The sequence below is a fragment of the Lissotriton helveticus genome, chromosome 4_1, assembly GCF_964261635.1.
Source record: "Lissotriton helveticus chromosome 4_1, aLisHel1.1, whole genome shotgun sequence".
Classification (NCBI taxonomy): domain Eukaryota; kingdom Metazoa; phylum Chordata; class Amphibia; order Caudata; family Salamandridae; genus Lissotriton; species Lissotriton helveticus.
The window spans coordinates 559605952-559621574 of NC_136063.1; positions in this window are offsets into that span (position 1 = coordinate 559605952).

Sequence of the window (15623 nt, forward strand, 5' to 3'; positions counted from 1 at the left end):
ATTTTCTAATGCAGGTGGTCAGTCTGAGAGGTAGCAAGCAGTTGCCTCAGAGGGCTGTTTATTTAGTAGATTTGCTGCAGCTCTAGTAGATTTTCTACATGAGTGGCAGCAAACTCAACTCGAATGGACGTGCATCTTTTACACAGCATGGTGCTGTTTGCACTGATTTTTCAGAGTTGCTCATGCTACTGGTGCTAAATTGAAGTGCGAGCACCATGATGAGCATATTTCTAGCCTGTTGGCAGGACTCTGTTGAATCTTGCAGAGCTTTTATGTAATTCCGTGGAACTCTGCTACATGAATCTCCACCAGGATCTTGATTCACCTACAGCCCACTCTCATCCATACCTTCTGACAACCTAAATATTGCAATACTTGCCTCAGGTATTGAGACATATCCCCAGCAGAGCGCATCATTTTATCACCATGCCACTGCTTGAAAGGCAAAGGGTGGCAAGGAAATTCTATGCCATTGCCCACTTTCCTCCAGTATTAAGTGCCATTGGCTGCACCAAAGTGGTCTTCAGGCACCTCACCACAGGGAACCCCTTTTCTGCAAAAGACATCATTGGTGCTCCATCAACATGCAATTTGCCCTTGATGCCAGGACCTGCTTCTCTGATACATGCTCTGCCTTTCCTGGATGCACACATGGCAGTTATATATTTAATCAGTTACATCTTGCACATCATTTGTGTGCTGTAGATTTTGGTGATATGTGACTCAATGGTAAGTTATAACATATCACACTGGGGTTGCAAGTGCATCACATATACTCACTCATTATTCATTACAACACAGTTGAAACATGTTACCCTAACCGTAACTGCATATCTGTATAGGGGACATAGAACCACTGGTTACGAGATATCAAACCTTTGTTGCAGTTTATGTTAGGAATGCTCTATTTCACCATCTCCTCAGACCTTCCAACCTCCAACCACACAGTCTCGACAGAGGTATAATAGGACATACACAAACAAACAAGTCATCATTGAACACTTTAGGTATAATTAAGTTACACTCCAGATATCTATACCTTACACAGGGTGTTGCTCTACTCCCAGAAATCTTGTGCAAGATAGTAGTAGCCTTTTTTATGGTGCACAACATCACTATGCAACAAGGCTTACATTAGACATCCCCCCTGAAATATGGCCCCATCCAGGTTCCCGGTCTGCAGGTGTGCCATCAAGTCGTTGCCTTATTTTTATGGAAACTTCTAGTTTGGCAGCCTTATTGTGGTTGACCAGTATCCTGGCAAAGATGAATGATAAACTATTAAACCATCTACATATAACCTAACACACTATACTTTACCATTATGTCACAATCAAACTTGATTACCTATTTGTTCATACACTTACATACTCTTACATTTCAAGTTCACAATCATTATATCACAGCTACATGTTTGAACAAAAGTAAAATCATTCACACACACATACATGTATGTATATATATATACATTCACTGAAAAAACCATAGGTTTCAGCTACATTGTAGTTAGGAATTAGCATTTAAAAAACCTCTTTCACAAGGATGATGTCATCAGTGATGTCATCAGTGATGTCATTTGAGATGTCATCAGTGGTGTCATCAGTGATGTCACTGACCATGTGATGAGTGATGTAATGTGTGACGTCATCAGCAGTGCATTGCGGACGCGCGAGTTATCGTTAGCTGAACTAACTATAACGGGGGAATTTCAATGGTTTTGTATGAGAGAAATGTCCAGCTAACTATAACATGGGTGAAACGTATGTTTTTTTCAGTGCATTTCTAAGGATTTTTTATGCTAATTCCTAACTATAACGTGGCTGAAACCTATGGTTTTTTCAGTGAATTTCTAAGGTTTTTTAAATGCTAATTCCTAACTATAACGTGCCTGAAACCTACGGTTTTTTCAGTGAATATATATATGCACTGGAAAACTAAACACCCACTTCCTTTACAAAGAAATGGAAAGTTTGCATCTCTGCAACCTCTCTAATTTTTCACTTTAGTCATCTTCCACTCAATCAACACAACAACCACAAATACACACACCTACTTGCTACCATTCTTGCCTGAGCTTATCAATTATTATTCTTTAATTCAAATTCAAAGTGCAGGCCCTTTATTCTGCCTTCTTGGTAACTACTACGCGTGAATAGCAGTGGGTAATTTGCACACTTCCGTCCTTTCTTGCGTCTTTTCTACCGCACACTGCGGCAGGTTTACAAGCCCCTTGCGCCACTTTTGCATCATTTTTCCCACGACCTTGTAAATCTGCCCAACTGTGTGTACTTCATGCACTAGCTTTCTTCCTTAGATGTGGTATTAGTTTCTCTTGCTCCCACTGCGGAATCCAACACCCTATCTAAGTAATGACCTGGAAATCCAAAGATCCACTTCACTGACAATGCAGTGGGTAGGTTGCGTCTCTCCAACCTTTCTTATTTTTCACGTTTTTCATCTTCCACTCAATCTACACATCATCCACACATACACACATTTAATTGCTGCATTCCTTAGCTGTGATTATCAACTATTCTTCTATTTTATATTCATATTCAAAGTGCAAGCCCTTTATCAAGCCTTTTTGTTGTAACTACTGTTCCAGGAATTCTGCTCATACACAGAACTGTGCATAAAGACTTAGGACCTAGTGAATTACGTTGTACCAAAACCCACCTTACTACACAAACCCCCTACCAGACTAGCAATCAGTGACTCATTGGTTCTTCGCCCTAGAGCAAAAACACCAATGACTAGTCAAACCAGAACATGCGAATTAGATTACATGAAGTAAAGTGGATAACAAGAACACTCTTTCAAAATAGTCTTACACCAGTCCAAAACAAGATGTAAATAAAGACACATGCAACTTTGAAATGTTTATTTCTAACGCCAGATTCTCATGCACAGTACCTTAGAAAATACAACCAAACATATTATCAGAAACAAGGTTGTCAGCATTGTTACTATTCTATGAAATACAAAATAAATTTAATATATACCTACATTTCACCCTCCCTACCTAGCAGATTAGTTTATAACTACAGAAAGTCTCATACATTACATGGGCAGAACCATACCTCTGGTACTCAGCAGTAGTGGATCACATTCAGGGCTCCACAAACTGTCAAGATACAAATGTTCTCCAACTGTGTGTAACTTTGCCTCCACAATGCATTATGAAACGCGCAAGTATCAGAGGTGGCCACAGCTGCATATGTATTATGGCTCGAACGTACGAGGATCATTCTGAATAACAGACACAGTATTCAAGATAACCTTGATGTTCCATGCTCTCACTATACACACAAAACTAGCGAGGCAGTTTACAAATCTAGCATTCCAAATTATTCTCATATAAAGCAAAATAGTCAGCCTTCTCTAAAAAATATCACAAGTACGTGTTGTGTGCAAAGCAGAGCAAGAAAGCAAAAATAGCGTGTACGCTTCTAATAAACCCATGCTAACTTAACAGGGTGTAAGTGCAAGGCTCAGCCCCACGGCACCCTTTCTTGATCAATGCACATGAAATAAACGTGGGCGAATTAGGAGCGCAGAGTCCAAGCCTAAAAAGCAGAGTCAAGTTCACATTTCCAAAAAAAAGTTATTAGCTCTTTGATAGAAAGCAGTAACTAAATAATAAAGAATACGTAGAAAAATCAAAGTCTTAATCTAACAGCGTGTAAGCACAGTATGTAGCAACAGCCTCCAACAGAAAGTCATTGTTCTCATGTGAAAACATTTCAGCCATCCAATTCAATAGTGGGAATGAACATACATGTTCCTCAACGACCGGAGCCTCTATCACCATCGGAGGAAAACTCGGGTCATCTTCAATGTAACTGTGTGCCAAGAAAAACCAAAGGAAATGATGGACGGAGCGTTGACAATACAAGCACTCACCCCCAGTCAACTGATCTGGGTTTAATCCATCACCGTTCTGTAGCCCACTCTGCCACCCCAGATCAGACATGGCCATATGCAAATCAGTCTCACCCTGTGCCTCATGGGAACAGTCACGCCCGAACTGCCAAGCCATGCCTTCCCTGGACCGGAAACAAGCTACAGAGGACCGGTTTCTGGCATTTCAGCCGTCTTTAGCCCGGCTTGCTTGAATCCATTGGCAAAGTGAGCAAGGGACTCACGTCTGAGCATACCCTGCCAACTTATGGCGAACAAAGAAAAACCAAAGGAAATGATGGACGGAGCGTTGACAATACAAGCACTCACCACCAGTCAACTGATCTGGGTTTAATCCATCCCCGTTCTTTAGCCCACTCTGCCACCCCAGTTCAGACATGGCCATATGCAAATCAGTCTGACCCTGTGCCTCATGGGAACAGTCCAGCCCGAACTGCCAAGCCATGCCTTCCCTGGACCGGAAACAAGCTACCGAGGACCGGTTTCTGGCATTTCAGCCGTCTTCAGCCCGGCTTGCTTGAATCCAGTGGCAAAGTGAGCAAGGGACTCACGTCTGAGCATTTCCTGCCAACTTATGGCGAACAAAGAAAAACAAAAGGAAATGATGGACGGAGCGTTGACAATACAAGCACTCACCCCCAGTCAACTGATCTGGGTTTAATCCATCACCGTTCTTTAGCCCACTCTGCCACCCCAGTTCAGACATGGCCATATGCAAATCAGTCTCACCCTGTGCCTCATGGGAACAGTCCAGCCCGAACTGCCAAGCCATGCCTTCCCTGGACCGGAAACAAGCTACCGAGGACCGGTTTCTGGCATTTCAGCCGTCTTCAGCCTGGCTTGCTTGAATCCAGTGGCAAAGTGAGCAAGGGACTCACGTCTGAGCATACCCTGCCAACTTATGGCGAACAAAGAAAAACCAAAGGAAATGATGGACGGAGCGTTGACAATACAAGCACTCACCCCCAGTCAACTGATCTGGGTTTAATCCATCCCCGTTCTTTAGCCCATTCTGCCACCCCAGTTCAGACATGGCCATATGCAAATCAGTCTGACCCTGTGCCTCATGGGAACAGTCACGCCCGAACTGCCAAGCCATGCCTTCTCTGGACCGGAAACAAGCTACAGAGGACCGGTTTCTGGCATTTCAGCCGTCTTCAGCCCGGCTTGCTTGAATCCAGTGGCAAAGTGAGCAAGGGACTCACGCCTGAGCATACCCTGCCAACTTATGGCGAACAAAGAAAAACAAAAGGAAATGATGGACGGAGCGTTGACAATACAAGCACTCACCCCCAGTCAAATGATCTGGGTTTAATCCGTCACCGTTCTTTAGCCCACTCTGCCACCCCCGTTCAGACATGGCCATATGCAAATCAGTCTGACCCTGTGCCTCATGGGAACAGTCCAGCCCGAACTGCCAAGCCATGCCTTCCCTGGATCGGAAACAAGCTACCGAGGACCGGTTTCTGGCATTTCAGCCGTCTTCAGCCCGGCTTGCTGGAATCCAGTGGCAAAGTGAGCAAGGGACTCACGTCTGAGCATACCCTGCCAACTTATGGCGAACAAAGAAAGACAAAAGGAAATGATGGACGGAGCGTTGACAATACAAGCACTCACCCCCAGTCAACTGATCTGGGTTTAATCCGTCACCGTTCTTTAGCCCACTCTGCCACCCCCGTTCAGACATGGCCATATGCAAATCAGTCTGACCCTGTGCCTCATGGGAACAGTCCAGCCCGAACTGCCAAGCCATGCCTTCCCTGGACCGGAAACAAGCTACCGAGGACCGGTTTCTGGCATTTCAGCCGTCTTCAGCCCGGCTTGCTTGAATCCAGTGGCAAAGTGAGCAAGGGACTCACGTCTGAGCATACCCTGCCAACTTATGGCAAACAAAGAAAAAACAAAGGAAATGATGGACGGAGCGTTGACAATACAAGCACTCACCCCCAGTCAACTGATCTGGGTTTAATCCATCACCGTTCTTTAGCCCACTCTGCCACCCCAGTTCAGACATGGCCATATGCAAATCAGTCTCACCCTGTGCCTCATGGGAACAGTCCAGCCCGAACTGCCAAGCCATGCCTTCCCTGGACCGGAAACAAGCTACCGAGGACCGGTTTCTGGCATTTCAGCCGTCTTCAGCCCGGCTTGCTTGAATCCAGTGGCAAAGTGAGCAAGGGACTCACATCTGAGCATTCCCTGCCAACTTATGGCGAACAAAGAAAAACCAAAGGAAATGATGGACGGAGCGTTGACAATACAAGCACTCACCCCCAGTCAACTGATCTGGGTTTAATCCATCCCCGTTCTTTAGCCCATTCTGCCACCCCAGTTCAGACATGGCCATATGCAAATCAGTCTGACCCTGTGCCTCATGGGAACAGTCACGCCCGAACTGCCAAGCCATGCCTTCCCTGGACCGGAAACAAGCTACAGAGGACTGGTTTCTGGCATTTCAGCCGTCTTCAGCCCGGCTTGCTTGAATCCAGTGGCAAAGTGAGCAAGGGACTCACATCTGAGCATACCCTGCCAACTTATGGCGAACAAAGAAAAACAAAAGGAAATGATGGACGGAGCGTTGACAATACAAGCACTCACCCCCAGTCAACTGATCTGGGTTTAATCCGTCACCGTTCTTTAGCCCACTCTGCCACCCCCGTTCAGACATGGCCATATGCAAATCAGTCTGACCCTGTGCCTCATGGGAACAGTCCAGCCCGAACTGCCAAGCCATGCCTTCCCTGGACCGGAAACAAGCTACCGAGGACCGGTTTCTGGCATTTCAGCCGTCTTCAGCCCGGCTTGCTGGAATCCAGTGGCAAAGTGAGCAAGGGACTCACGTCTGAGCATACCCTGCCAACTTATGGCAAACAAAGAAAAACCAAAGGAAATGATGGACGGAGCGTTGACAATACAAGCACTCACCCTCAGTCAACTGATCTGTGTTTAATCCATCACCGTTCTTTAGCCCACTCTGCCACCCCAGTTCAGACATGGCCATATGCAAATCAGTCTCACCCTGTGCCTCATGGGAACAGTCTAGCCCGAACTGCCAAGCCATGCCTTCCCTGGACCGGAAACAAGCTACCGAGGACCGGTTTCTGGCATTTCAGCCGTCTTCCGCCCGGCTTGCTTGAATCCAGTGGCAAAGTGAGCAAGGGACTCACGTCTGAGCATACCCTGCCAACTTATGGCGAACAAAGAAAAACCAAAAGAAATAATGGACGGAGCGTTGACAATACAAGCACTCACCCCCAGTCAACTGATCTGGGTTTAATCCATCACCGTTCTTTAGCCCACTCTACCACCCCAGTTCAGACATGGCCATATGCAAATCAGTCTGACCCTGTACCTCATGGGAACAGTCCAGCCCGAACTGCCAAGCCATGCCTTCCCTGGACCGGAAACAAGGTACAGAGGACCGGTTTCTGGCATTTCAGTCGTCTTCAGCCCAGCTTGCTTGAATCCAGTGGCAAAGTGAGCAAGGGACTCTCGTCTGAGCATACCTTGCAAACTTATGGCGAACAAAGAAAAACCAAAGGAAATGATGGACGGAGCGTTGACAATAGAAGCACTCACCCCCAGTCAACTGATCTGGGTTCAATCCATCACCGTTCTTTAGCCCACTCTGCCACCCCAGTTCAGACATGGCCATATGCAAATCAGTCTGACCCTGTGCCTCATGGGAACAGTCCAGCCCGAACTGCCACGCCATGCCTTCCCTGGACCGGAAACAAGCTACCGAGGACCGGTTTCTGGCATTTCAGCCGTCTTCAGCACGGCTTGCTTGAATCCAGTGGCAAAGTGAGCAAGGGACTCACGTCTGAGCATACCCTGCCAACTTATGGCGAACAAAGAAAAACCAAAGGAAATGATGGACGGAGCGTTGACAATACAAGCACTCACCCCCAGTCAACTGATCTGGGTTTAATCCATCACCGTTCTTTAGCCCACTCTACCACCCCAGTTCAGACATGGCCATATGCAAATCAGTCTGACCCTGTACCTCATGGGAACAGTCCAGCCCGAACTACCAAGCCATGTCTTCCCTTGACCGGAAACAAGGTACCGAGGACCGGTTTCTGGCATTTCAGTCGTCTTCAGCCCAGCTTGCTTGAATCCAGTGGCAAAGTGAGCAAGGGACTCTCGTCTGAGCATACCTTGCAAACTTATGGCGAACAAAGAAAAATGAAAGGAAATGATGGACGGAGCGTTGACAATACAAGCACTCACCCCCAGTCAACTGATCTGGGTTTAATCCATCACCGTTCTTTAGCCCACTCTGCCACCCCAGTTCAGACATGGCCATATGCAAATCAATCTGACCCAGTGCCTCATGGGAACAGTCCAGCCCGAACTGCCAAGCCATGCCTTCCCTGGACCGGAAACAAGCTACCGAGGACCGGTTTCTGGCATTTCACCCGTCTTCAGCCGGGCTTGCTTGAATCCAGTGGCAAAGTGAGCAAGGGACTCACGCCTGAGCATACCCTGCCAACTTATGGCAAACAAAGAAAAACCAAAGGAAATGATGGACGGAGCGTTGACAATACAAGCACTCACCCCCAGTCAACTGATCTGGGTTCAATCCATCACCGTTCTTTAGCCCACTCTGCCACCCCAGTTCAGACATGGCCATATGCAAATCAGTCTGACCCTGTGCCTCATGGGAACAGTCCAGCCCGAACTGCCAAGCCATGCCTTCCCTGGACCGGAAACAAGCTACCGAGGACCGGTTTCTGGCATTTCAGCCGTCTTCAGCACGGCTTGCTTGAATCCAGTGGCAAAGTGAGCAAGGGACTCACGTCTGAGCATACCCTGCCAACTTATGGCGAACAAAGAAAAACCAAAGGAAATGATGGACGGAGCGTTGACAATACAAGCACTCACCCCCAGTCAACTGATCTGGGCTCAATCCATCACCGTTCTTTAGCCCACTCTGCCACCCCAGTTCAGAAATGGCCATATGCAAATCAGTCTGACCCTGTGCTTCATGGGAACAGTCCAGCCCGAACTGTCAAGCCTTGCCTTCCCTGGACCGGAAACAAGCTACCGAGGACCGGTTTCTGGCATTTCAGCCGTCTTCAGCCCGGCCTGCTTGAATCCAGTGGCAAAGAAGTGTGCCAAGAAGTCATGCGCCGCTGCAAAAACATTCCAACGTCCCATTATTCCATGTGTCGCTGTTAAGGCCATAATCCCGCCGCCAGAACAGAGCACGTCATGAACCACTAAGGGGCTCATCAGCTGTTCACAATCCGCATTGGGAGACACCATACTGCAGAGACACAAATCTAGGGCCCAGTCGAAATCACAGCTCAGGCAATGGAACACAGGTTGAACGCATGTGAAAAAGGAAAATCGAAACGATAATCCATAAGCTGCACTCAATGTAGCCAAAGGCAGCGCTCCGTAATAACTAAGCATTCAGTTGCGAACCATCAACAGCCGGGACATATTGTCGTCTGCTTCAGGATGTGCATCCATATTTATGTAAACAAATTAATAAAAGCACACCGGCAACTAATGCGAGTATGAAGCGCAATCCACCAAAGATGCTGGAAAAAATCGAATTAAAAAATCCCAAAAAGACACCAAATATAATTTCTACAGAAGTCACAAGGCCACTGCTTCTAGCTTTAAAAAAGTAAGGTAACCCCGTAGTCAAGGACACATTAAAGATACTCTAAATTAACTCCCCTAATTTCAAGAGCACGTCTGTATTTAATAAATCACCACCTTCTGTGTGGGTGTTTGCTACATGAAGGACAAATGTTTCTGTACCAGATATAAGAGCGACCTCTTTTTGAGACAATAGCGCTCTTATACGACTCATTTGGTTGACTCTGCTTTCAAGGTCGAAATTGACAACCAGATGGAAACATCCAGCTTCCCATGCAGAGGAGTTAACACAACTTTTTTGTAATCAAACCACACGCTCAGTTACCGTAATCACGTAAGCGATGCCTGCTAACATTGCACAACAATCTCCATTATTTCAAAGTAAATAACTCCCGTTTCCAGTAAACTGAACGTTGGTATGATAGCAGGTGTCGGAATACCTTTCAAAACTCAGTCCAAATTAGGCGCATCTTGTACACAAGAGCCATGCAATTGTATGTGTCTACAAATTAAGGAGTGATCTGGTACTATTGTGCAATCCTCGCCATTCACATAGACTTCTTTTCCCTCCTTCAGACACCTATATGTAAATGGTAATAACCAAGCTTCATACAGATAAGCGCTCCCTAAACATCCATATCTGCCTATAGCATAGTATTTCATGCAAACCTCAAACTTAACCAGGTTAAAAAATAACGTTATGATACTGTGGATAAGCCACACACCTGAATTGGACCTCCAATGAGTGACCACTTCTAACCATTCTCATAGCGCGCCCTGTGCTCTGATTTGACAGTGAGAGAGTGATCGCACAATAGTTTGTACTGCTAATCATTCTCAGCATATGCTACGAATACCCTTTGACGTTACACGTCGCTTCAAAGCTTCCATGTGACGTTATGTACGGCGCCCCGTACAAAAAAGACGCAAATGTTTTTAATTGTTTAAAAACATATATTCATGTATTTAATGAACATACTAACAGAAGACTTAATCTAGGATAATTATGGAATTTTTTTTTTTAAGTTTTAAAAATCCTATATTACTTCTATATTGTATGAGTGCAGCTGCATGCCCCTCCGCCTGGTACCCTAGACTCCACCACGCCCAGACCTGGTTCATAAGCATGCGTGATCGTCACCACAAAACCATTAGCACGCATATCGCTTTTCCACACATGCTTTTACAACTAGCATGCATTTACCACACATGATAAACGCATAATCTTAATAATGTTTTTTTGTTGACCAACACGTGTTGTAATGCCTGTGCCTTACGTCCTTCAGATTAGTTTCTAGGTATACGTGTGACCAAGTCTGATAAGATCGGAGGCCAAGGACAAACACCATGGTATCTGTGGCACGAAATCTTATTGATCACAGAGAAAATATGCACAGGGTAAAATGAAAGTAACAGGTATAATAAAAATAACGGAGGAAAACTACTAAAATGGTGGTTGGACGGAGTATGTAATCAACGTTTGGCGCCTCGACACTACATTTCAAATAAATATACATACAATATGTTTATTAATATATTACAAAAGTATACTACCGGAAGATGACACATGACCCAGGAAAAGAAAGCGGCAAATTTAATACCTAAAATCAGGAGAGGTTTGCTTGGCGAACTTGAAGAAAAAGAAAAAAAGTGCACTTGCAAACAAGGCTGCGCATGCGTAGAGATTTCAACTGATGCAGGAAAAAAAAACGGAAAGTTTTACATACTGTCATGGAAAAATAGCTCTAAAAATTGCCCCCGGAATTTGCCCCCCGAGACCTAATGAATAAAACAGACTTCTTGTTTCTTTTCCCTTTTCCACCGCGTACGAGTACAATACGAATACCCCGTCATTTGTTATAAAAAAAAAAAAAATACCCTAAAAATCCATGTATGACCCCCTGAGCAAGCCTAGAAAGTCAGGATATTTCTACCCTACCCCCTTTCCTTATTTCTCAACTTTGTTTTACACTTTTCTTGTGACTCGCTTCTAGCGACGAGCAAAATGCCTGCAAACACTTCCTGGTTTGCAGTGTTCACAGACAGGTGCTTGTGCTCGTAATATACAATATGTTTATTAATATATTACAAAAGTATAGCACCGGATGACACACACCACCCGGGAAAAGAAAGCGGCATATTTAATACCTAAAATCACAACAGGTTTGCTTGGCGAACTTGAAGAAAAAGAAAAAAAGTGCACTTGCAAACAAAGCTGCGCATGCGTAGAGAGTACAACTGATGCAGGAAAAAAAACCTGAATTTTTTACATACTGTCATAGAAATATAGCTCTAAAAATTGCCCCCGTAATTTGCCCCCCCCCCAGGACCTAATGAACAAAACGGACTTCTAGTTTTTTTTTCACCTTTTCCACCGCGTACAAGTACTGCACGAGTACCCCGCCATTTTTTCTTTTTTTTTTAAATAAAAATTGAGCCTAAAGATCCATGTACCACCCCCCTGATCAAGACTATAGGGTCAGAATGTTTCTACCCTGCCCCCTTTCCTTATTTCTCAACTTTGTTTTACTGTTTTCTTCTGACTCGGCTCTAGCGACAAACAAGATGGCTGCCAACATTTCCTGTTTTGGAGTACTGACAACCAATCAGCATGCAGGTCCTGCTCGTAATTGTACGTATTTCCGTACGCGTACGCCGAGATTTTTCTTTTTTACATTTAAAAAAAAAAAGAGCCTAAACATCCATGTACGACCCCTGAGCAAGCGTAAAGGGTCAGAATGTTTCTAGCCTGCCCCTTCCCTTATTTCTCAACTTTGTTTTACTGTTTTCTTGTGACTCGGTTCTACCGAGCGATACAAAAGGGGATGATGGACGGAGCGCTTGAGCAAATCAAACACTCACCCCCAGTCAACTGATCTGGGTTTAAGGGGTCAGACTGATTTGCATATAGCCATGTCTGAACTGGGGTGGCCGAGTGGGCTAAAGAACGGTGATGGATTAAACCCAGATCTTTTGACTGGGTGTGAGTGTTTGATTGATTCAGATGCTCTGTCCATCACCATCCCCTTTTGTAACGCTTTTTGCCGCCATAAGTGTGGCAGGGTACGCTCAGACGTGAGTCCCTTGCTCACTTTGCCACTGGATTCAAGCAAGCCGGGCTGAAGACGGCTGGAATGCCAGAAACCGGTCATCGGAAGCTTGTTTCCGGTCCAGGGAAGACATGGCTTGGCAATTCGGGCTGGACTGTTCCCATGAGGCACAGGGTTAGACTGATTTGCATATAGCCATGTCTGAACTGGGGTGGCAGAGTGGGCTAAAGAACGGTGATGGATTAAACCCAGATCTTTTGACTGGGTGTGAGTGTTTGATTGATTCAGATGCTCCGTCCATCACCACCCCCTTTTGTATCGGTTCTACCGAGGCACAACATGGCCGCCAACACTTACTGGTTTTGAGTGTTGACAGACAGTTCACAGCCAATCAGCATGCAGCTCGCGCTCGTAATTGAACGGATCTCCGTTCGCGTGTAGAACTCTGTCTCTAGATATCGCTATGATTTTACTTGTAATTTTCTCATAAACTACTGAACTGATTTACACCATTTAAAAAAAAAAGCACAATCTGCGAATCAAACTCTACCTCTCTGCCAAATTTGGTGTAATTCCGTTCAGCCGTTCGGGCTGTAGCACTGGTTAAAGGTCTCTATGGAAAATTGCATGAGGAAAACACATTTTGGGACCCCCCTTTTTTCTTGGCCCCCACTTGAAGAATCAACCACAACCTTTTCAGGGAAGGAGCGGAACCAAGCAGGCCATTTTCTTAGAGAAAATCACGAAGATTCGTCCACCGACGTCAAAGTTATTCCAAATAGAATTAGAATGTTGTGGATTTCCTATGGAAAGTAGGTCCTAACTATAACTACCTACTGGCGACCGCCAGTAGGTAATATATATATATATATATATATATATATATATATATATATATATATATATATATATATATATATATATATATATATATATATATATACATATACTGTTTTACTCTTTTTTCACAATATAGAAATCAACTCCTCTTAACATGTAGCCTCCTCTTACATGTTAACAGAACCAGGTCTTTTATTCCATAATCGAAAAAACACAAAAGAAACCCTGAAATCACAAGGGATCTGGGGAAAATATATAAGGTTAAAACAACAGTGGTCTCCTGTTCAAAATCATAAAAAGAAATGTTAGTATAATAAAGTTTTAATGACATGATAAAAAACAAACATAAGTTCACAAAACTAATCAAACGGAAATGATAAGATAACATACTCAATGTTCAAAATGCATGACTCACAAATGTTAATAAATGGCATATAAGTGGGACACACACAAGTACATTAACTACGACCCTGTACAATAAGTAATGGTAACAAGGGTATTTCAAATACAAAGTCTCAAAGAGCGTAGCAGCGGACACTATGACGCCGCACCTAACATCCAGTTCCAAAGTAAATCCTTAAAGTTTTGTGCTGCCAACCCCAACGCCAGCTGCTTTTTGGCGTTGCTGTGTTTTCCAGATCATAGAAAATAATTAATTCGATTTTGTGTGGGGGCGCACCAAGAAGAAGTCCAAACAGAAAGTGTTGCTCATGTACGTAGAAAAAGTTCTTTATTTATTTTTAACCGTTCTTTTTAAAATACAGATCACCAGGCAATTTTACAAAACGAATCAGCCAACGCGTTTCACTCCTTTTCCATGGAGTTTCTTCAGGGCTGAAAGCAAAATAGATAAAAGAAAGCTACCATAAGTTTCAAAAGTCGTGGTTTTGATACAGATTTCCTGTTTCACAATCCATTTAAAAAAGTGGATGACATATGTCAACTACAGGCGCAACATTCAGTTTATCTTTGAAAGACTACTAAAAACAAGATACTTAGTATTATACAAGAATCAAATCGCCAAAAATCTATAATTATTTAACACTTTTTACACATATTGTAAGTGCAGTACAAAACAAACATAATATGGTTCCTTACAATTCCTGTCACAGCATAGGCTTCCGCGGAAGGGGGGAAAAAACAATTTACGCAGAAACATACAAGTGAGTAGAAAAGTCCAGAACCAAATAATAGGACCAGCCGGCCCAACACATCAAATTCGATTCTTATAATAATTTTATGTAATTTTACACCATGATTCTCAATTTTAGTGCTCTGTTTTCACTTATAGCACTCTATTATTTGTTTCAAATCAGTACATTTTATATTTGCTAAAGGATAACAGTTCCATACATCGTGCATTTTTCAACAATTCACTTTTCTATTCATTGAGGATTTCTCATTTGAGAAAAATGATGAGGGAACGTGATCCTAAACCTCATTTTGGATTTATATGTTGAGAGAGAAAGAAGAATTAAGAAAATATATAAACGGGGAAAATAAACATAACCTGAAACATAGCATTCATTAGGAGGGATTATACTAGTTTGTCTAAAGCGAGGGAGAGACACTATCTGTTATCATGCAATTATGGCATACAAAAGTCCTCACGAGATTCGTTGGGTTCTATAAAACCCAAATTGATCCTAGTCCTGTTGATCAGTTTATACACTTATTGTTTCAATTATAATTCTTACCAATTGTGTATTTTCTTTGAATACAAATACTTGGAACACTCTAATTGTTATTCTCGTATGATGTCCCTTTTTCTCTCTTGCCCGTTTAGCAGTTCTCATGTGAGTCTAAATAAGAGAAGAGAATATTAGACTATCCCTCCAGATGTTCTTACAGCATTTCCTGAATTGTTTGCATTAATTTCCTATGCATACCTGACGCGCGGGGCGATGTAAACTTCCCCACAGGCGTTTCACATTCCCATTGTCTAGCAATTGTTAGTACCCCGGAAGTTCAGTCTCTTCCTCGTCTTTATATGGTAATTTTAGTCGTGATAAACCTAAATAAACAAGAGACCAACAATATCAATTATGTAGTCTCAAATTGGTTATTACTATCTGAACAGAAAAGCGTTTTTTTAATATGTGGGTTATAGCCCAGCATATCATATATTAAGCAGATAGTGCAAAAAACATGTCTCACTCCCTTTCCCATAAGGTATCTTCAGGGGCAACTGTCAAT